Below are 23,863 nucleotides of genomic sequence, written 5' to 3' on the forward strand. Positions count from 1 at the left end.
CTTGTCTGTTTGGGGGAGCAAAGCCCCCTTAAGGAAAAACCCCCCAAAAAAAAAAAAAAAAAAGTCCTCCTTCAGGACATAGGACATGCAGGTGCCTGTAGTCATGGATGGGCTGAAGCTAGGAGTAAATCATGGCATTGGGACCCCACTGGGGTGCAATCTCTCTGTCTCTCTTTCTCTTTACATATGTTTCTCTTGCTTGTGGAAGAAATAAGTGAATAAAATTAAAAAAATAGTTTTCATATCATTGAAGTATATTCAAACTTCTCAACTTAGGATAATATGAGATTCTAAAGATTTTTGGAAAATGTAATTTTAAAGGTGATACTTGACTCATTCACATTCTTAAGACTGATGTCTCTTTCTGTCTATTTTCTATTTATTTTCCTGTCAAAAGTATTTTAAATAAATTTTAAGAAGAAATAATGTATTTTATTTCCTAAAGTGTGGAAAAATTTAATAACAAGTTGCTATTGCGTATGAGGACTTCCTAAAGTTGAACTCTATTTCAGGGAAAAACAAGTCCCTAAGAAGAAAGTTAAAATTTCAGGCCATCATTGAGCAACAATTTTTGCCTGACTTATGCTGCTAAGTGATATAAAACTTTGGAGTGAATTTTCTTAAAATAGTAGCTGCAATTGCAGGAACCTGTCAGTCTCATCATGTTTTTTATTATGGAAAGGAATCCTAATTGCAACAGAAATTAAAATTAAAAAAATAGACATGAGGCATATGGAACTTTACCCATTTGCTGCCAAGAAATTGTCTTCCATTTTAAAATCCAATGACATTGAAGCTGTATACAGGAATTTAATCCTTTATATACAATGATGCATTTGGTCGAGTGGCATTGATTGAAAAGATGAAGGAAGACTTTGTTTTTAAGGAATTATTTAAATGTACTTGTTGTAAATTGAATTATCTTAAGTAGATTTTCTGATCGTAGGATTTTCTATTTACTTTTGTCTAGCTTGATTTCCACTCATAAGCACACTTTAAGTTGGTCTTTTAATTATCAATTAAATTACAATTTTTCCAGATTGTATGTTTGTGGGGCTGGGAAGTTGTTTTAAACTAGAGAAAGTAGAAATTATTTTGGGTTTTGTAAGATATTTGAAATACATGTAAAATTAAATAACTTGTTCATAGTACAAGAATTATATTAGTTTGAAATCACAGCATGAAACTGGATATTATAATTAAATAAATCTAAGCATCTTATTGAGTTTTATATGTCGACTTGTGATATGAAAATTATAGATTGGGAACAGAGGAACAAATGGATAATAGCTCCACATGAGATGGTGATGTTCACAGTGTCACAAAGCCCAGGAGGAAAGAAACTCTGGGCAGGAAGGCTTGATTTTTAGCTCTGAGGAGGAGGAAGAACTCATCTCTTGGTGGGAAATTGAAGCTAGAAAGAGGATGACATTGACACTACCTTAAGAAATGGAAGGACTGATTAGTTGTGGTCCATCCTAGTTTATACATTTGTCTCTTACTGTGTGGTTGTTGTGTTTTATTTTATTGCGGTATAACACGCCTGCAGAAATCTATATCTATCTTAATTAAACAGCTCTGGGAGAGGTTGAAGGCTGCTGTAGGAGAGGAGAATGAGCCTGTGGAAAAGAGAGTGAAGTCTTAGTCTGAGTAAGGAAGTGCAGGCTTTCAGATGACTTACACATAGGAAAGGAAAAAGAAACACAGTGACTTACAAATGCATAGTAGAGGAAAAAGACTCACAACTTTAGTTTTACAGAGTGGCCTATGTGCTTCATATGGAAGCTTGAATTCGGTTATCATGTTGTTGTGATAGTCTCTGCTTCTGTGTCCCCCTCCTGCTGTCACCCTGGCCTTCATAGGTCTTTTTTTGCTTTTTGTAAAGTTCTTTCTATTAAAACTCTTCAGTTCAGTCTTTCAGTTTTTCAGTGTTTCTGTGGTGTGTAGTTTGAAGTAAGATTACATGAGCAAGACTATGTAATTTAGCATCCTAAATCATCTCTTGCAGCACAAGTTGCAAAAGACCCCAAATGGTGTGAAACACTTTGATGTTCTATTTCTGCCCATGAAGTCAGAACTTGGGGGATGAACATGGGATAGATTAGCTCTCTGTGTTGCATGAGGGTAGACTTTCCACTTTACCAATGGGTAAGTGAAATGATAAAATGAGGGAAAGATAGATTTGCTTTCAGATTTTGTTTCCAAATGAAGTTCTTCTTTTCTCCCTCTGGCCTACTTTAATAGGTATGTGAATGAATGTTATATGCTTATGTGGTGACTCACACATCCTGATGTAGAGCTTTATAATAATACATTCCAGTGAGGGTCCCTCCCCTCCCCCATGCACAAGACCACATCAAAGACAAAGAAACACTCTTTAACTGTTAACTGGCTTTCACCACCTATTATGTGAGAACGGAAATGTCAGGAACTTAAAAGAAATTCTAAGATCAATGAGTTTAAGCTTTTCTGATTTTAAAATTCTTTACAAAAAGTTGTCAAAAAGATTGGGTAATGGAAATAAGTAAGTAAAAACTTCTCAGGCTATTGGAGAAATTTATGTTTTTCTTCAGTTCAAAAAATGGACAAAGTAGAATGTTATTCTGAGAGTAAATATGGTTGTGGGTATATGTGTCAGTTATGTGCAGTTATTGCTTTTTTGGACCTACTCCTCTGACTTACATAGAAGCAGACTGAGTATTCCCAGGAGCCAAGGCAAAATGATTGGTGAAGCAAAAGTGGTAAATGAACTGATTGTTGGGGGTACTTTAGACCAAAACAGACTTTCTGCTGAAGTGACCTGAAGTTTCCCTAATTCTTCCTTTGTTCCAGGTGTATAGATCCAGCCGTAGAAATGTGGTGAGAGGTTACCATGTCAGGTTGCAAGCTTATTCTGTCCCTGGAATCACTAAAGATGTTCTAGAAAATCAATTTGCCCTCTCCAAGAGGACTCAACTGAAGTATAGGATCATTGTTCATTGGGGAAAAGTTCCTCTGAAGACAGACATGATTTCATTTCTATATCATTAGTTCTGCTTTGGGGAAGATAATGGATAAACTTAGTTATTTTCTACTTTTCTTATTAAAGGTTTTATCTGTTTCTTTTCAGCATAGTAGAATATGGAGGCTGAATGTGAATGCCGCGATTTGTCATTTTCAGATGCCGAGATTTGTCATTTTCAGTAGCTCAGGGATCTCCCTGAAATAACTAAAGGCATCTGCTTTCAACACTCATGCGTATAAAACTGAAACTGACAGGAAAACGTGTGAACCTTCAAACCCCAACACTACTGCATTTAAAAAGAATTGTTGTTATGAATGTTGAAATATTTTCCTCTTGGTCACAGTTTATGATGTGTGTGTGTGTGTGTGTGTGTGTATGTGTGTAGTTATTTGTTCAGGCATATAATACTTACTCAGGAATTCTGAATTCACAGATTTTGTATTGGAAATTTTGCCTATTTGATTAGATTGAGATGTAGAATTTTTAGTGATTTCAAAACAGTGGTATTTCATGATGTGTAAAGTCTTTTTACAAACAAAACGAGAAATAGTGATTGACTGTTTTAAAAAATAATTAGAATAATAATAATGATGATTGGGAAAAACATAGAAAAGATATTGAATGTTGAAGCGGGGAGATTAATGTCTCTGTACTGACTGACATGCATGGCATTCTCTTTTGAAAAAGCAATGTAATACATTGTAAAGTTATATGCAATCCAATGTAATATAAAGAAGATTATGATGATAATAAAAAAATTACCTTCAAAAAAAAAAGAAAAAAAATCAAACCAGAAAAAAACAAAATAGAGGACAAAAGTGTAATACAAACAAATCAATAAAGTGAAAATTTGTTCTTTCTTTAAAAAAAACAATTGCTAATTGGTATATGATTAATGAAATTGAAAAATCTAGCCAAATATCTTGTTAACACACACACACACACAGAGAAATTTCCAGAAATTAGAACAGATATATATTCATTTTTGTGAGATTTTTTTTTTTTTTTGAGAGATTTTCACTGTAGGGCGGGTGTGCTTGCCAGACAGACAGAGAGAGACATAGAGACAGAAAGCGAGAAATCACCTCCCAGGGGGGATGGTCACGCCGCAATCCCTTCTCCTCTTGGGATCTTGGGCACGCACGCACACGCGCCCGGCGTGAGTTTTAAGCCTCCGGGTCCGGGACATGAACCGCGGTCGACTACGTGGGAGTCCAGTGACATAGCCATTAAGCTAACTGCTGGTTCCCTGAGTTTTTTGTTTTTTAAGGTACAAATTCAGTTTATCTTTTATGACACAGTACACGAGAGGCAAAGTGTTGGGCATCACGGACTTTGCTTCCAACTCCTTGTAATCTTCACTTCTTTGGCTTAAAGGAGAGACTAGACAGAAAAGCCAGACAAGGCTTAGGCCACTAAACTAAGATTGGGACAATGCTCATATCATCCCCAAGGGATGGACAAGGGGACGGTTAGTCGCAAGTGGATTTCTAAAACTGTCAGCTGGGGCGTAGGAGCACACTTTCCGATGCTCAGTTGTCCCCACCACACAGGAACAGCCATGCTTTCTGCTGGTTGCCCTTAGTGTTTTGCTGGATATAGTACTATAAGGACCTGCCATACTTTCTCTTGAATTCAGACCTAATTTTCAACAAGTCCACTTCACTGCGGGAGACCATGATTCTAAGCAGGTCCTTATCGCAGGTCCTCTTGCCCTTTATGGAGTCGTAGAGCTGATCAGCAAAATACAGAGGCTCATTCTGAATACACTGAACCAGGTTCAGGAAAGCGTTTTCTAGGTCTCCCTTGACCTCCTCCTTGATGCTCTCCAGCATGTTGTAAGGGCTGAAACTCTTGTCCCTGTCAAATACTTTCTAGAGGTGGCACAGGCTCCACTCAGTCATGATGCTGATCCACTTAGGAACATCAGTTCCTTTCCTCTTCACTCCAGCATCATAGAGATCCTGGGCATCCTGATCTATCAGCTCGTAGTCAGTGACAGAGCCATCCTCTGCTCTTTTACCCTTGACGAGGGTGCTATCACTTGAGGAAGTCATCAGAGGTGTCAGAAATAATGTCTTTCTCCAGATCAGTCTTGTACATTTCCTCATAGATTCTGATAATTTTCTGGAGCTCCTGGTTGGTTCTGGAGCAGATGATGTCAATGAGGGAGTCCTCGTCAGTTCCCAGTCCCTTCATTGGAGGCTTTTAGCTTGGATGCATCATACTGAGCATGTGTCTTCAATAGGCCCCAAATCACCATCTCCAGGTGGCAGATAAGGTGAAGTTCAGTGCTGATGCAAGTTCCTTTTTGGGTCTTCTCTGGTAGGGTGAAGGCAATGTCCTGTCTCTGTGTACTTCTGTGGTTGGTCAGAATGTCGATGATGGTGACTTGATCCACACTGTTGGTCTCGATGGCCATTTTAATGGTCAAAGCATTGCACTCTGCATCAAAGTTGGCGCAGGTTTTGATGGACCCATAGGCACTTGTGGGTGTGGAGTATTTGCCTTCTAAGCCAAGCTTGCACAGGATTTAATGAACAGTAGACATTTTGAAAGGAGCTGAGCCAGGCGCCCAGAGCTGCTAGTAACCCCAGAAGCTAAGTGCCATTTTTGTGAGATATTTTTAATGCAACTTACAAGATCTTTTTCTCAAGCTGTTGGTGCGGAGGTTAAAGCACTGGGTCCCAGATGACTGATGCTATAGTTTGAATCCTGGGCCTGGTGGCTTTAAAAATGCACACCAGTCACATGTGCCTGCATGCCTAACGTCCTGAGAGGAGAATAGAGAAGGGATTGTGGTGTGACCATTCCCTTGGGAGATGATTTCTCACTTTTTCTCCCTCTCCAGCTCTATCTCTCTGGTAAGCATACATGCCCTATGGAAAAAAAAATAAATATATTTTTCTCTATTTTGGTATTCTGAATCTGCCTTCTATAAAACTGACTTTTTAAAGGTGAACCATTTTTATTAAAAATGATATAAAATAGGGCCAGCAGCTGGCATGGAGTTTAAAGCACTGGATCCCCCACACATGGGCTACTCCAAGGTTTGAGTCCTGAACCCGGTGGCTTGAAAATCACACTGGGCATGTGTGCTTGCTCAAAATCTCAAGAGGAAATTTGAGGGGAAGGGATTGTGGTATAACCATCACCCCTTTCTCTGGTGAGCACATGTGCCCTACAGAAAAAAACTAAACAAAACAAGAAAGAAAATAAATGAAATAAGATAAAATAAAATTCACGAGCACCTGACCTTCCTTTTCCTTTTAGTACTTAACATCTGTGATGGAAATTATCCCAGAGTCAGTCTCGAGAGAACAGTTTTGTGGGATAGAGTTGATGCCACTTAACTGTGCTTGACCTTATTTTCCTCACCTACAAAATTAGAGTGATAGAGGAATAATCTGTATGGTCGTGCCTCCATCCCTTCCATCCAGCTGTGAACACTCTGTTTGGTTTTTCTCTGCTGTGCATGCACCACTGTCTAACATTCCCTTGGGAATGATACTTCCAGCAGTATTTTCAAATAGCATTGAAGAGAGAGAAAACTCCAAGGCAGCAGATCCAGCATTTTCAAATTTTAAGGCTCAACTGAGAAGAAAAGAGTTCATCCAGAGAAGGATATAAATTCCACTTGACTAAATCTTAGCACTTTCCCCAATCTCCATTAGGGAAAGGGTTGACATTAGAACGCTCTTTGAGGGAAACTCATTAGCCTGAAATAACCCCAATCAGTGAAGTGTTGGATATTCATAAAGTTGCTTGGCAGAATCAGAAAAAATGGAGGCAAAGCCATTTCGTACTGATGGATTCATTATCCCTGAAAGGAGGTCCTTACCATTGAAAGCACTGTCTTTGTAAGCAAGCCCTTTTCAAAACTTCACTTTAAAAACAATAAAGGCAGTGGTTACGTTGTGGAAATGACGATGATTCTTTAATATATGCAAACTAATGTTGCACAAGCAGGCCTCTGTGACAAGGAATAACATTCCCCACATCAGCCACAGATTCAAAACGGACGATGTCCCAAATAACTTGGCAGAAATAAAGTTTTCATGTTCTATAAAATCTTGATAACAAAACTCTAATGATATCGACCCACGTGTTAAAGGAAAATGTGAAATGTTTAAAGAAAATTGTTTCATAAAAATGAGAGGAAAAAATACTTAACATGCTATTTTATACCATTTCTGATCTTTTTAATGTATAACAAACGAAGTTAATCAAATTCCATTATTATGTCAACCACACTCTAAGTTTATGTATAAATGTCGAGTTAGCCCCCAAACTTCCTGGACTATGTCCTCCGTGGGAATATGAGGTCTGCTTTTGACTTTTATACCTGGTATCAAAACGGTAGGTATTGACCTTGAGAGGCTTTCTCTGGTGAGCACATGTGCCCTACAGAAAAAAACTAAACAAAACAAGAAAGAAAATAAATGAAATAAGATAAAATAAAATTCACGAGCACCTGACCTTCCTTTTCCTTTTAGTACTTAACATCTGTGATGGAAATTATCCCAGAGTCAGTCTCGAGAGAACAGTTTTGTGGGATAGAGTTGATGCCACTTAACTGTGCTTGACCTTATTTTCCTCACCTACAAAATTAGAGTGATAGAGGAATAATCTGTATGGTCGTGCCTCCATCCCTTCCATCCAGCTGTGAACACTCTGTTTGGTTTTTCTCTGCTGTGCATGCACCACTGTCTAACATTCCCTTGGGAATGATACTTCCAGCAGTATTTTCAAATAGCATTGAAGAGAGAGAAAACTCCAAGGCAGCAGATCCAGCATTTTCAAATTTTAAGGCTCAACTGAGAAGAAAAGAGTTCATCCAGAGAAGGATATAAATTCCACTTGACTAAATCTTAGCACTTTCCCCAATCTCCATTAGGGAAAGGGTTGACATTAGAACAATTTTCCCGCCTTTAATGACTGTGGCTGAGAGTCTTGATTGTACAGTATTTTGACTCGCACTTCATAGTCCCCCCAATGTCTCCATCCATGTCCGTGGGTAGCTCTCTAAATACAGCAGCTGTGCCATCTGTTTCAAATATTATTTCAGCCCTTGCTGTTTTGGGATAAATTTCATAAAGTGTATTGCCTACACACACATTTAATTGAACAAACGAGAAGCCTTTCCAGTTTAAAAAAGCTTCCTAAATGACAAGAAGTGTCCAATTTCCATTCAAATGGTTACTCCGGGGCTTTAAAATGTGTGAATTCATCTAACAGAGGCTGGTGGTGTATTTTGAGGCAGATGGCTTGATTCTGTGAAGAAAAAAAATTAAGTAGATTTTACTATCAATCTTATTTTTTTTTTGGCAAAAGACTGACATAATAAAGATGTGTGTATTACTGAGAATGCTTTTTAATAATGATTCTACCTTATGTTTTCCCCCAAGAATATGGTTAACTGACTAGGAAAATCTATTTAGAGATTTTATGTTTATCCATAATGATCAGCTTAGAAAAAAAAAAAGAAGAAGCCCACTAACAGAATTGCTGAAATACAAAAGGAAAACAATGCTCTACAAGTTTGTAAAGGAGTTTAAGAGGAAAGGAATGCTAAAGTTTATTTTATGTTTCTCCTGCTAAATATCTACAATATCAATAAACTGAAGATTTTTGAGGGATTTTTGTCTTGTGAAATTGTCTTTAGAGGAATATCTTTGCTGGCCATTATAGATGGGTTCAAGGCATTTGTTATATTTAAGGTCAATTGAGACTAGAAATACCTATGAATCTAGCCACTCTTGCAGGTTGATTGTAGTAGCAATTAAAGATAAAGCATGAATGTTAGCTGAAAGACCCATATTCTTATAATTTAAACCTATGGCATCAGTGAAACTTATTCAGGGACCTATATTTTTGCAGACATTAGTGCAGTGATGGACAAACTGCAAGAATAGCTTGCAAAAATGGCTCTGTATGTTAGCGACAGAGACAATATTATTAGCAGACTCATCACACTCAAGTTTTCTCTGTCAGCTAGTCATGAAAGGTCTAAGGCCTTAGACTGTAGCGAGCCCTTTGGAATCTCATGAAACTTAGGGAGAAGAACAACTACCTCATGAAAGGGTTGCCAGTTTAGTTAGGTGTCAACTGAAGAGCAACTGAAACAATAAAAAGACGTGATTAAATTTATACTCTTCAACTTCTGTAGTAAATCACACTAATTACCTAAAAATTTCAATAATAAGCATCAAATCAGAAATTAATTCAATAGAGACTAGCAAGACAGTAGATTGGGCAAATGAAACTAAAACTTCTTTTTTTTCAACAGATGATGAATGTTAATAAACTTTAGCTAAACTTAGAAAAAAAGAGATGACTCAAATAAAATTATCAACACATAAGAAGACATTATAACTAATACCACAAAAACAGAAAGGATCATAAAAGACTACTATGAACAATTATATGCCAACAAATTGGATAATCTAGAAGAAATGGATAAATTCCAAGGAATATAAAACTTATCAAAAGAAATAGAAAATCCATGATAAGAAATAGAAAATCTGAACAGATCAATTATGAATAACAGGTTGAATTAATAATAAAAAGTTTCCAAACAAAGAAAAGTTCAGGACATGATGACTTCAATGATGAATTCTACCGTTTAAAGAAGAATTAATGCCAATACTTCTCAAACTCTTCCAAAAAATTGTAAAGGAGGAAACACATCCAAACTCACTTTAAAAACTCACTTTAACTGTGATATAAAAGCATATAATGACACTACAATAAAAAAGAAAACTTTCAAGACTATTAAAAAATTGATCAATGAAATAGCTGTGGTTAGAAATGAAGTCAGTTTTCGGACCAGCAGATGGTGTAATGGTTATGTTGCTGGACGCCCACGTAGTCAACCTTGGTTTGAGTCCTGAACCTGACAACTTAAAACTCACACTGGGCACGTGTGTGTGTGTGTGTGTGTGTGTGTGTGTGTGTGAGTGTGGGTGTGTATGTGCGTCCAAAATCCCAAGAGGAGAATGGAGGAGAAAGGATTGCAACATAGCCATTCCCCCTAGTGTTGTGATTTCTTGCTTTCTGTCTCTTTGTCTCTCCAGTAAGCAGACACACCCTATAGCAAAAATATCTCTCTAAAAAAGAAAAAGAAAAAAGAAAAGAACTAGGTCAGTTTAATGGAAGATCAAGTGAAGGGGTAATCTCAGAATGTAGGCAAAAAAAGATGACAATTGTAAAAGAAACTAGAAAAGAAGGATGGAATTCAGTATATGAGGTGTAAATAGTCACAAGGCATGTAAGATGTTCAGCCATCCCAACATTTACCTGATAACTCACATAAAGAAACACTAGAAAAAAAATAGAAAGAATGATACATCCAAAATAATAATAGATAAATAAATATTTTTCTGCAGAAAGAAAAGATGCTTTTTTTTTCATTAAAATTATATAATGCAAACATCAGTATTGCAAAAGGAAGCTAGTAATATCAGGGTAAAATTTGTCCTAGCAGAAAGAAAAAATTGTGTACTTTTCCAGAAAGAGAAAAAGAGATTACTCACAAAGGGAGGAAAATCAGAAGGACATTGGTGTTTTCTAACACTGAATGCTAGAAAATGTGAAGCCATTATCTGTAAAATCCTTAGGGATTTGAGTCTTGGATTCTCCAATAAGCAAGCTGTTATTTAGGTGTGAGGGCAAAATGAAAACAATTTTAAACATGGGAAGTTGACCTTCTCTAAAAACATAGATTACTGTAGGTTGTTTGTTAGCAAAATGAAAAAAAGAAACGGAAAGAAAAGAAAGCAGGGAATATGGTGAATAAATTCCCTGACTTATCAGTAAGTCTGAGTAGTCATGAGCCAGTTACGTCAACTACCTGTAAGTTTAGTCAGTTGTTAAGTGAGTGTTCTAAAAGATTGGGTCATCAGAAAGTCATGATTCATTTTTGCATAGAAAAATATGTTATGACTTTTCTGATGACCTAATAGGAGCATAGAAGCATACTAAAAGAGTTACTTTCACTATTCGTGGAAGTCTTCAGGAGGTTTCCAGTAATAAAACCTTACTGCATAGAAACACATATCTATCCGAAGTTGACATATCTTAAGAATAGAAATCAGGGGGCCAGGAGGTAGAATAGTGTTAAGGTGCTAGACTACCGCATGGTCAATTATGGTTTGAGTCCTGGACCCAGCTGCTTGAAACTCACACCAGACACATGTGTGTGTGTGCCCAAAAACCTGAGAGGAGAATAGAGGAGAAGAGATTGCTGCATGGCCATTCCCCTCTTGGAGGGAGGATGATTTATAATTTTCCTCTCTCTGTGTCTCTCTGTCTCTCCAGTGAGCACATATACACCCTATAGTAGAAACCTAAAAAATAAAAAAGAACAGAAATTAAGAAAAACTATTATAACTTCAAAATTCAACAGAAAAAAGAAAATTGATTGTATAATAAATAAAACACTTAATGATCAAAACTGCAAGTATTTATAGTGAGATAGTACATTACTAATAATAGCTAATATTATTTCATATTGCATACCAGGTATTATGCAAGATGGATATTATTATTGTTTTCATTTATAAATGAGGAACGTGAGGACACAGAGATTAAATAATTTACTCAAAGTCTTCAGTCAGGAAGGGGCAAAACAGCTAATCCAACTGCAGAGCCATGCTAATATCATGACCTCAACTCTTTGATTGGAATATAAATTCTTCAAAAGTGACTCCAATAGAGAAAAACTAACTTGGTCTTACACAGCTTATAGATTTTTAAAAATATGTGTCAGATGCATCTAATAGTTTCTAGAGTATAAGAACCTGTTGTGGGACCGGCTGATGGCATGGTGGTTAAGGTGTTGGACTCCCACATGGCTGACCTCGGTTTGAGTCCTCAACCTGACAGCTTACTTTCTCACTTTCTCTCTCTCTCACATAAAACTTTTAAAAAATTAAAATAAATTAAATTAAGTAAATAATTGTTAAAAAAAAAAGGAACCTGTTGTTACTGAATCATGTGTAACAAGCCACCTCAAAACCTGGTGGTTGAAAACAAAACAAGACAGAAAAACTATGAGACTCTCATGAGTCTGGATCACTTGAGGGGTTGCTCTAGGGTTGGTTTACTTGGGGTGGGTTGGTCCAGTTCCATGTATCTCTCATCTTCCTCTTAGCTAGTCGAGGATAGCCAAGCCTTTCAGGTCTGTCAGCATGGCAGAGGAACAAGAGAGCAAGCTCAAGCCTGCAGGTGTTTTTCACGACTTTGTTCTTATTACTCTTGTTAACACTGCACTGGCTGACCCACAAGACTATGGAGAAATGGGAAAGTCATATGGCAAAGGACATAAGTAGAAGCAGGGATAATGAATTAAGACCATCAGTGCTGTTTAATATCACTAATCTACTTTTTTCATGGTTGTTACTAGGGGAAAAATTATATAAACAAAACTTACATGAAAATTTGAAATGCAATGGGCTTGTTGAAAGCAATGTAATTGTGACCACCACACTAGTAACTCCAGGGTCCAAGAGAGTGTTTTCAAAATACTATGATAAGAACTTTGGTGAGATAACAAATTATTATTCATTTGTTGAAAGAAAACTTTTCTCTCTTTCTTCCTTTTTCTTTCTCCTTTTTTTTCTTTCTTTCTTTTTCTTCCTTTCTCTTTCTTCTTTTTTTTTCTTTTTCATTCTTTTTTTTTTTTCCTCTTCAGAGTTTTTTGCCTTAGAGCACATGTACTTGCTAGAGAGAGAGATAGACAGAAGACACAGTGAGAAAGAAAAGTGAGATATCACCCCTCCCCAGGGGGATGGCTATGCTGCATTCCTTTTCCCTCAATTCTCCTCCTGGGATCTTGGGCAAGCACACACATGCACCTGGTGTGATTTTCAATCCACTGGGTCCAGGACTTGAACCATGATTGTTTATGAGGGAGTCTGGCAATGTAACTGCTCCACCATCTGCTGACCCCAAGAAAACCTTTCTTAAACCAAGATGATCTTTTCAGTGTGGGGTGCTGGGATCCTCCTTTCAGCCTACTATTGAGATTACTATGCAACTGAGGAAGGAAGGTGAGGATATAAAAGAGAATGAAAAAAATCTAAGACAAAAATATATATCCTATTTTCAATTAGTGAAAAGTAAAATGGAGCACTGGTCCTGTGGTCTAGTGAATAAAGGACCCAGATCCTACACCAGCCCTAGCCCTGGATGTTTGAGAAACATCCCATGTGTCCAAAATCCCAACAGGATGAAGAAATGAAGAAGGAATGGTGGCATGCATAACCATGTCCCAATAGGGAATGCTCTCTCCTTTTCCCTCTCTCTGTCTCTTTCTAGTGACGACATGTGTCCCCTGACAATCAATCAATCAATGTAAAATGCATAAATGTGAGTGGCACATGCTTTTTCTGATCCCACATAAGGATTTCAGAAGAAGTTTTATAGGTAGTGGGAAGAGCTCTTGGTAGAAGTCTGGAAATTGACTTTTTGCACTAGGTCTGCCACTAATAAAAGATAAAACCTTGAACAAGTCCTTCACCTTTTCTGAGTAACACTTTTCTTATTAAAATTGGGCTGGAGAATCTCTAAGATTCTTTTCAGCCTTAAGAATTTAAGAAGCAAATTTTTGCAATGAAAATGTGATTGGAGTATAGATGGGGATTCATTGAAATGCATTTTGGAAATTAAGAGCAGCAACTGATTTTTAAGAAGCAATGATATGATCTCTAAAATGATTAATCGTAATTGAGCAGTTACTATTGATACAATGGCTAGATCTCATGAATAAAATTATAACGCTCATTCAAGATGGTGTTCTTTTATGAATAGAAAGGAATAGCAACGTGGTCTAATTTTTTTTCTCCCTTAAATCAGTACTAGACAAATTATGGGTACAAAAAAATAAAGCTTATAGAGCTAATACTGGCTTATAAGTCACTGAATAACCTTTGCTTCAGAGTGATATACTAACATAAGAAAAAAAGAAACATTGTCATGACCCTGCCCTAAGATGTGTCCTTTCCAGTTGACAGTGTCCCATGTATTTCCTGTACTCTATGGGGCAAGGCATAGATGCCATTTGTTTTATCAACTCAAAAGGCTATGGCCATGTTCCAAGTATCTCTACCTTCCTCTAAAAGGCAGTTATAAATTCACAATCCACTAATGTATATGAATATACATTATAGATTAGTTTTATATATACATGAGTCACTTCACCAAATCAGAGTAACAATATATCACATCTTCTTCATTTTGCCAATTAATCATTCAGCCAACAATGTGTTCTTATTAGCAGGAAGTCCAGTATCTCCTGTTTGAGTACTTCCCTTCCTTATCATCCCAAGTTGTTGGTGGCTTTCTCAGGCAAAGGCTATAAACCATATTTTATAGATAATTACTAATTTGCATTGGTCTTCTGCTTTTAGTTTCTCACTGCTATATGGTGTGGCTATCCAAGATCTATCCTGCCTAGTTCTGCTCTGTGGTGATGCCTTTCTGGTCTAAGCTCCTGCATTGGATTCTTCACATACGCCAAATAATATATTAGGTCATTGGGAAGGCCATGACATATTTTACTATGTTTTTTCTGCGTAAAAATGCATCATGGTTTTCTCAAAGGCCCAAAACTTCAAGACAGAATTTATCTCAGTGTTGATGTGAAAATTAAATGAGAGAATATCAAGCGGAGTGCCTGGCTTCTAAAAGATTTATAGGAAATGTATGCTCCTGCTATCACTATTACTACTTTTATTGTGATATTATTAATATAGTAATGATTTCCAAAAGTACAGTGAGATTCTGAGCTTGCTGTAATGTAGAGCTTTGTGTCTCCAATATTTTTCCTCTTAAAAGAACCTCCTATCGAATTATTCCACCTTTAGCTCACAGATTTCTGTACTGAAACAAGTGACCTCTTGGAACTTATTATTATTTTTCACAATTATTTTTCCAGAGAGTATAAGTGCTTGCCAGAGTTGGAGGGAGAGAGAGAGAATGTGAAGTCACCTCCATGGGGGAATGGTCAAGCTGTAATCCCTTCTCTTCCACTTCTCCTCCTTTTTGGCATTTTGTGCAAGCATGCACACATAGCTGTTGTGTTTATCAAGTCACCATCTGGGATCCAGCTGTCCTAACTGTCACCTCATTGGCAAGACTTCCTGATTGTACTTTTTTTGAAGAAAAACGGGCAAGGTTTATGAACAGGCAACTCATAGAAGAGTAAATGTGAATGTCCAACACATATCATCTCACTAGTATTCAGGAAAAAAGATTAGATAAAAGAGATAACTTCCTATACCCTACTTAGCTACAAAATAAATTTCTGATGATACCAGTTTATTGGGTTGGAGAGCAAAGACAGCCCTCATGTGCTGTGGGTGAGAGGGGAAATCGTTACAACTACCTTGGGTCACACTCTCTGGTAGTGTACAAATACGCTGTGATTTATTTATAAAGTAGAACACTGGACAGTGTTAAAATAGTGTGTGTGTGTGTGTGTATCAACATGGGTACAGCTACAATTTAAATTGATAGTCTTCACATGTAAAGGATTTTTAGAAACAAGAGTTATAAAATAGTTCCAGGAGAGGATAGCCAACGGCAGAATGGTTACATTGCTAGACTCCCACATGACCTACCATAGTTCAAATCCCAGACTTGAAGGCTTGAAACTCACGCTGGGTGCAGGTATGTGCATGCCCAAAATCTTGGGAGGAGAATAGAGAAGTAGAGACTGTGGCATGGCCATCTCCCCAGAGGGTGATTTCTTTCATTCTCTTTCTCTATATATCTCTGGCAAGTGCATTCACCCTACAGCAAAAAAAATCTGAAAAATAAAATTATTCCAGGAGAAAAATATGATAATCATATAGTCAACTTGAAAAAAAGAGCAAAAAACCAAACCAAACCAAACCGAAACAAAACAAATGACTAAAATGTGAAAATGTTTGACTGCACAGTGAGCTTTTCTCTAATGGAGCCAAGAAATTTCACATTTCCTCCAAAGAATGTAATATAAATATACTAATTTTTTGACTTTCATAATAATTCCCAGATACTGTGTTCCATATTTGTCATATACTAAAAAAACTTGATTCTACAAATCTTTAGTAATTTTAACTTAGGACACTTTTAGAATCAAGATTTAATTTCTCAAAATGAGAAAACACAAGTGCTGCCAATACTCTTACTTAAAATACTGCCTACTGGGGGACAGCAGGTGGTATGGTTGGACTACCACATGGTCAACTGTGATTTGTGTCTTGGACATGGTGGCTTGCTTTCTCACTTTCCTTCTCTCTCTCTCTCTGGTTAGTGAATGTGCCCTATAACAAATTTTAAAATAATAATGATAAGTAATATTTAATAAATAATTCTAAAAATATTAGAATTATTAATTTTAATAATTAGGGTTATTATTAATTCTGCTTATTTATTTGTATTCTAACTATAATTAAGATTTACTGATCTTAGGTAAATATTATTTAAAATAATGCATGGAGTCTAAAACATGATCAGCATCTCCATTATTTTATCTCATATATTACCAAAGTTTCTTCTATGAAATGTAGTTCTCAGGAATTATAATATATGGTGAATTCTGAAGAGAATAAAAAGATTATTTAGAACCTGTTAGGATTATGGGCATGGGCACTAAACAATTCTGTAACTTAGTGAAACTTCTAAAGTTATTTTCTAAACTCACTTCGGCTTATTTGTATTTTATTTGTATTTTGGGGATTGGATCTTTAGGTGGACTGTGGCTGGAGCAAGGGTGTTGCTAGCATCAGTTATTAAAAGGAAGGGGCAAGATAGTGGCTTGTCTGTAAGAGCCCGTGCTCTGTGAGTCTAACCCAGATGGGAAGGTTCCAGGTTCATGTCCAGAGACTTCTCTAAACGCATCAGGAATGAGCGTGTCCATGACCCAGACTTGGCAGAGACTGGGAGGTAGGCTGTTGTCTTGAGACCCTGTTGGGGTGCCTCTCTCTCTTTCACCTGTATGTTTTCTGTTTCTCTATTGTTCATGAATAAACTAACTAACCTTAAAAAATGCCCAGAAAGAAATAGAGAATGCATCAATGGGTTCAAGAATAAAGATAGTGGAGCAGAACTGGGAAGAAGAGCAAAGCTGAAAGGAGTCATTTAGGTTTTTACTTGTAATAGCACTTCCCATTCTGCCTAACTCCATTAGGTATGATTTGACTGTAGTCAGTGGGATAATGTCAAAGCGAAAACCAAAAGTGGAAGTAACAGGCATCAAATTATAATAAATTCTGATAGCAAGTGGGAATTATTTTTTCTAAACCATTGTCTCGCATTAAAACAAGGATGACAATTGATTAGAAATTAATAAAAAAATTGTTAGCAAAGAAAGGGTTAGAAAATAATGAAATCATTAGCAAAGAAAGACCTATATAAGTTTCAAACAAAAACTTAATGGAAACTTTCTTCAGTGCACCTACTGAACTCCTGCTACCTCTCCTAAGAACTCTCAGTCCAAGTTATATTGAAAAATATGCTCAATTTCATTAGCAGAGTGATTTTCCAAAGTGGATGATTCTGTTTGTAGATTCCCTAAAGAGGTGCTAATAAAATAGTTTATAGTGACCTTGTCTATTTGGTAGTAATTAGAAAATCATTAATTCTTTCCATGGCTTAGGATTAAAATAATTGTGGGCACATATAGAAGATAATATATCCACAATGTTAACACCAAATAAGGGAGAAACACATGAGGATTATTAAAAGTATATAGATAACTCTTATAATTCAAAAAGAAAGAGTATAACCACAAGAGAATAAAAAGAGCAAGCATTTTATTACAGATAACTCATAAAAGAGAAAATACAGATTCTACTACATGTATTAAAAAGTTCACTTCAGTAATAATCAAAGAAACACAAATTTTAACTAGCACTCATTTTGTGATTCTTAGGAAGATTTTCCAATTGTTGCTGTTGTTGTTTTGTTTGTTTGTTTTTGCTAGAGGATATGTGTGCTTGCCAGAGAGAAATAGAAAGAGACAAAGAAAGGGAAAGGAAAGTGAAAATTCATTCCCTAGAAAGGATGGCTATGCTGCAATCCCTTCTTCTCTGGTCTCCCCTTGGGATTTTGGGCATTTGTGCACATGCATCTGGTGTGATTTTCAAGACACTGGGTCTGGGACTCAAACCATGTAGTTGGCCATGTGAGATCTAGCTGCCTTAACTGCCATGCCACCTGCTGGTCCAGGACTTTCCAAATTTTAAGAATATGAAAAACTATCTAATGTTAGGAATTAATGGAAAATTACCTCTTCTGTACAATGTCTTAAGTAAAATATTAGTCAAAGACTAAAAATAGAGAGTTTTGACTATGCAATTTTATTTCTAGGAATTTATTGTCAGTAGATAACAAGATAGAATCTTGAGTACAAATGGTATGCTGTGCCGTTATTTAAAGAATAGAATATTTAAATGCTCTACATGTCCAATAGTTGTTGGAAGTGGCTGTCTGCCACGGGTGCTGAGTCTTCCTCCACGATCTTGCAAAGGGTGCCAGAGGACAAAGAGTATATGTTTGAATACTAGGTGACTTTTGTAGCTAGTCACATAGGCACCGAAATAGGTTAAGGTGACCACAACCTGACAACCATGTAATGCTAGCACAGTCTTCTGAAGGAACGGGACTGGCTTCCGTGGTATGGCCTATGATGATTCCTGCCTGTCAAAAACTCCTGTCCCATAGTACAACCTTTTTTTGTGTACAGATGGCAGCTGGAACACTGGTATACCTTCCTGAGACTTGGGAACAAGTGGAAATCAATGCAAATATGCTGGTGCTCCTATTTCCTGCTATTGGAGAAAGGGATAGAAGGGATTACAGCCGGACCAGGACCCTTTGGGGGTTGCTTTCTCCCTCTCCTGCTCTCTCTGTCCCTCTGTCTTTCTCCAGGAGTATGTACATTTTGGCAACAGAGGAAAAAAGGGATTTGATAATATTTTCCACTTTTGTCCTTGAATCGCCCTCATAACCAATGTCCGGGAAACAATTATTGCTGGTTTTCTCTAAAGCAGCAGTCTCCAGTAGAAATTCTACTGTTAAAGAAATGCTTTGTATCTGCGCTGTCGGATTTGGCCTTCACTTGCCACAAAGGAACACTAAAATATAGCTTGTGTGACTGAGATACTAAGTGTTGAGTGTTAATCTAATTTTAATTAAAATGTGGCTAGTGGCTACCATGTTGGATAGTTCTGCTCTAGAAAATACATTGAATAAACTTTGGCTTCAAAACTCCTTGTGGAGCTCTCATTCTATTAAACTTCTTCAGTTTATTTTAAAGAATATTACAGAAAGTAGACTTCTTTTTTTTTTTTTCCTCAATTTCTTTCTTTCTTTCTTTTTTTAAGGTAAACAGATAAGCAAGCCTCTGCTTAGGAAAGAGATGCTTTTGTAAGCTCAATATTTCAGACCAAAGTGTCCATTTGTCTTCAATAATATCTAGCTCTGAAATTTTGTTGCTGTTGGCACTTAATGAAGCCTCCATTTCTCTGCTTCAAAGATGGTCTCGAAGCATATTAGCAGTTTGTGTGGTGCGCACAGCGTCAAGCAAACAGCCACATGCGTTAAGGTCTGTGCTTAACAGTCCTGCCTCAGGATCCCTGCAGATTCCTTGAGTATCCTTTTAAACACTCTAGTGTCTGTTCTATGAGAGGAACAGATGCATCCTTCCATATATTGCAATCAGCAAAGTTCAGGAGATGGAAGGCCAGGCTATATTCATATTTCTTTCACAGTGCTGAGTTTATCAGTAGCTTTTAAACCAGTTTTCTCAATGGCTAAAGTTTCTTTTTTTTTCAAAAATAGTTTCCTATGTTAGCTGTTTGAGATCAGGAACTATTGAGCTTTCCTTTGAATAAATTTGCTTTCCTGTTTATAATCCTTTTTTAATGCAGTGCTTTAAGGTATACTAGTATTTCTATTTAAAAACCCAATTTTCAGAAGTTTCTATCTTTATGAAGAAATGGTTGTTTTCCTTTTTATAACTTTGAAAACACGCAATGACTTTAAACTTAAAGAAATGTTTTGGCTCACAGAATTGTCTTTCTTTCAGAAGGAGTATGAACTTGTATCATGATTGGGAGTAGGGGGAAACACCTACAAATACATACATAACTTATATCTGTATCGCACGCACACACAAACATACAATTCACCCAGTTAAGTGGAAATAACAACTCCATTACAATGTACCTGCATACGTGTGCCTGTAAATACATAATACAGATGTAATTTTATTTCACTGAGAACAAAATTGGATGAAATGCTGTAGAGAGAGTGCTGAACATCACTAGAATACATTCATTCTTAGTGTTTTTTTCTCAATGGTTTACCTATCCAAACTTTCCCCAGCGGAAGGTGTGACTGGTAGTTTCAAAATCTCATTTGGTTGTTTCTAGTGATAGGGAGCTCACTGTTTCACCTGGTACACATGCATCCTTTGTCAGCTAGCAACTGCTTTTAGAAAAGTATCAATATGCGTGGAATTTCTCCTTTAATGACAACTATTCATTGGTTCTATTTCTGGCCATTTTAATAAATATATTTTATTTAAAAGATCTGAATATAAAAAATGTAAAAAAAAAAAACTATGTCAATGTGTAAGGGCAAATTAATCGTAAACCAATGATTATATAAATATTCTATTTGCCCAACTCAGATAAAGTTTGAAAACTCCTTTTTGTCTTCAACTCATCCCATGTTTATTGACTCACAAACCATTGCAAATGTTGCCAATCAGTATCACCCACGAGGGTCCCTCCTGTGACTTGCTCTTGAGTAGGAAGCCTGAATCAGGACCTCCACCCAATTCAAGGGTAGAAGGGAGACAGGTGAGAATGCAGGGAAAGGGTGAAAAGAGGACAGAGGAGAGGGGCAAAGCAGGGCAGTGAGCAAAGCTGATTCTGGGGGAGAAAAGACACACTCAGAGACCAAGACCTTGGGCATCAATCCCTGTTTCTACCTGGGGCAGCAAGAATATCAGAAAAAGACATTTCAAGCCTTCTCATCATGCAGCTTCTGCAGAAAGGAGCTGGATCAAAGTCCCTGCACTCAGTCTTTGGGTACAACGCCCTGAACCAAGGTGGTTTGGATGACAACCACCAGCTGTAGAAACTTGCTCTCTGTGTCCTTAAAGCCATGGCCTCTCTTCTTGGAGTGAATCAGCTTCAAAGAACCCAGTGTTCTGGGCAATTCTGGTGCCACAGATATCCAGACATCTGAGGAACTCATCTTCTAACTTCTTTTTCTTTCTCCTTTTGGCACCAAATATATTCCCATTTATTTATTTATTTTAAAGCAAGTTATAAAGACCCAGTTAGCCAGCTTTATGTGTTTAAGCCTAAACTTAACAGTACATATTTAAGCAATTGTCAAAACTTACTAAGTTGCCAGTGTTCATGCACAACTCGAAAACAGATTTAATTTATATTAATTCAGAAATGTATCACCATTAATGCATTACTCCTTCACTATTCAATGTTGGGAAACACTGAATTATTTTTGTGGCAGTCCCATCCTGGCAATGATAACTTCCTAGCAGGCTGACAGTGTTCAGTTCACATTTCGAACACAATGGGAAGCAGATCCTTGCTGGAGTTAGTTACAAGCTCATCTTACATACCTGAGTCGTGGGTCACCTGAATGAGGCTTAATAAAAAAGCAAAAAGCAAATAGAGATTTACAATAATTTTACTTATTTATTTATATTCATTATTCTTATTATTTACATTTGCTATAGGGCATGTGAGCTCACTGTCTCAGAGAGACAGAGACAGAGAAAGAGACAGAGAGAAAGTGAGAAAGCAAGCCATCAGGTCCAGGACTCAAACTCTGGTCGTCTGTGTGAGAGTCCAATGTCTTAACCACCACGCCACCTGCCTGCTGCCTCTACAACAGTTAAAGACCAAAATAAAAGGTCCTATTATGTGGTCCCTACAAACTCAAAACTCTAATAAATAGGGGGTCTGAGGAGCTGCTTATAAATACTTTAGGTTAAATACAATTATACTGAATATCAGCTTTTCTGAGCTGGAGGTGAGAGACATGGCTGAGGCCCCTTCCTCCTCTGTCAGCCCTCCGACCTCAGACTTGTTCTTTTTTTTTTTTTTTTTTTTTTTTTTTAGTTTTTTTTTTTTTTTTTTTTTTTTTTTTAGGTTTTTGCTATAGGGCACGTGTGCTTGCCAGAGAACCAGAAAGCAAGAAATCATCCCCTGGGGAGATGGCCATGCTGCAATCCTTTCTCCTCCATTTTTCTCTCAGGATCTTGGGCACACCCGGCATGAGTTTAAGCCACCAGGTCTGGGACTTGAACTACAGTTGACTAGGTGGGAGTCCAGTGACATAGCCATTACCCTAACTGCTGGTCCCCCTCAATCTTGTTCTAACAGCCTGTGAAAGCATGGTGGACTGAAACCTGCAGGTGGTACAGTGGTTGTGGTACTGGACTCCCACATAGCCAATCATGTTTCAAGTCTTGAACCTGGAGGCTTGAACTCATGCCAGGCACATATGTGTGAATGCTCAAAATCCTAGGAGGAGAAGGGATTGTGGAGTGGCCACACTCCTGGGGGGGGGTGACCTCTCACTTTCCCTCCCATTTTTTCTCTCTGTCTCTGTGGCAAATGCACATGCCCTATGGTAAAAACCTTAAAAACAATAAAATACTGTGGTGCACTGGAGCCAGCAGATGGCATGGTGGTTAATGTGCTAAACTCCTACATGACTGACTATAATTCAAGTCCAGACCTGGCAGCTTGAAAATCACACCAGGTGCATGTTTATGCATGCCTAAAATCCCAGGAGAATGGAGGAGAAGGGATTATGGTGCAGCCATCCTCCTGGTGGGGAATTTCTCACCGTTCCTCTCACTATCTCTGTCTGGCAAGAGTGCAGGGCACCTTACAGCAAAACCCCCACAAAACCCCAAAACCAAAACAAAACACAAAAAAACATCAAGTCCTAGGCATGCAGATACTTGCTTCCCCTAAGGGCGCTAAATGCATATCAGAAACTGGCACTGACATGGCATCTGGATTAAAAACCCTGAGAATAGGAAGAAGCAGAGAGGAAATTCAAACAAGTACTTGAGGCATGTGGTGTTATTAGATGCTAAAAAGTAGGACAACCATAATAGGGCAAGGAAGGACTTAACGTAGAAGGCAGAAGCCATTTCCACCTCTCTTCAAGTTCAGCTTCACATTCTATAACCCGGGTGATGTCTTTAGGGAATTTTTTGTTGGAAGGGACTCATTTTTATTAGACTTCTTCGAAGACCCATTTGGGGATGTTTTTGAGAAATGAAGAGTTCCCTGAAGAATCAGGAGCCAAGGTCTGAGTTGTTTTTCTCTCCTTTCAGTGGGTTTCTGTCTTCAGGAGTGAATTTTCATATTTTGTTACAGGACTTACATCATTCAGTTCACTAGGTCACGGGGTCTCACTTCATTCTCTTCCACATCATTTGGAGATAATGGGATGGGCAACTTCAAATCTGTATCAGTCTATACTAAAATAGTTAATGGCAGAAACATAACCACAAACAGAATTGTAAAGAATGGTCAAGAAACAGTCAAGGTGGAAGAAGATGGTCAACTCAAGTGCCTGAGGACAGATGGTGAGCAACAGCTGTGCTTAGATAACAAGTAACTCTACGGTGGCCTTTAGCAGAAATGTTACACTGAAAGGGCACCATTCATGGACTGACAGGAACTGGTTTTGAGGATTTTAAAGTTCTAAAATTCTTAGCGACCAAAATGTGAACAGGCAATATAAATCAAGATTATACCTCACATTAAGTAAAATACTGCCTACAAAAATCTTACTTTGCCACGTGGATAA

General features: G+C 37.4%; 2 pseudogenes; one reads left to right on the plus strand and one right to left on the minus strand.

The window, feature by feature from the left end:
• Window positions 1–4,536: 4,536 nt before the first annotated feature.
• Window positions 4,537–5,570, minus strand: LOC102491101 (annexin A2 pseudogene; annotated as a pseudogene).
• A 6,625-nt stretch (window positions 5,571–12,195) lies between these two features.
• On the plus strand, window positions 12,196–23,671 carry LOC102467693 (dnaJ homolog subfamily B member 6-like; annotated as a pseudogene).
• The last annotated feature ends 192 nt before the right edge of the window (window positions 23,672–23,863 follow it).

Source organism: Tupaia chinensis, unplaced genomic scaffold (genome assembly GCF_000334495.1).
Source record: "Tupaia chinensis unplaced genomic scaffold, TupChi_1.0 Scaffold000100_1, whole genome shotgun sequence".
NCBI classification, from domain to species: domain Eukaryota; kingdom Metazoa; phylum Chordata; class Mammalia; order Scandentia; family Tupaiidae; genus Tupaia; species Tupaia belangeri.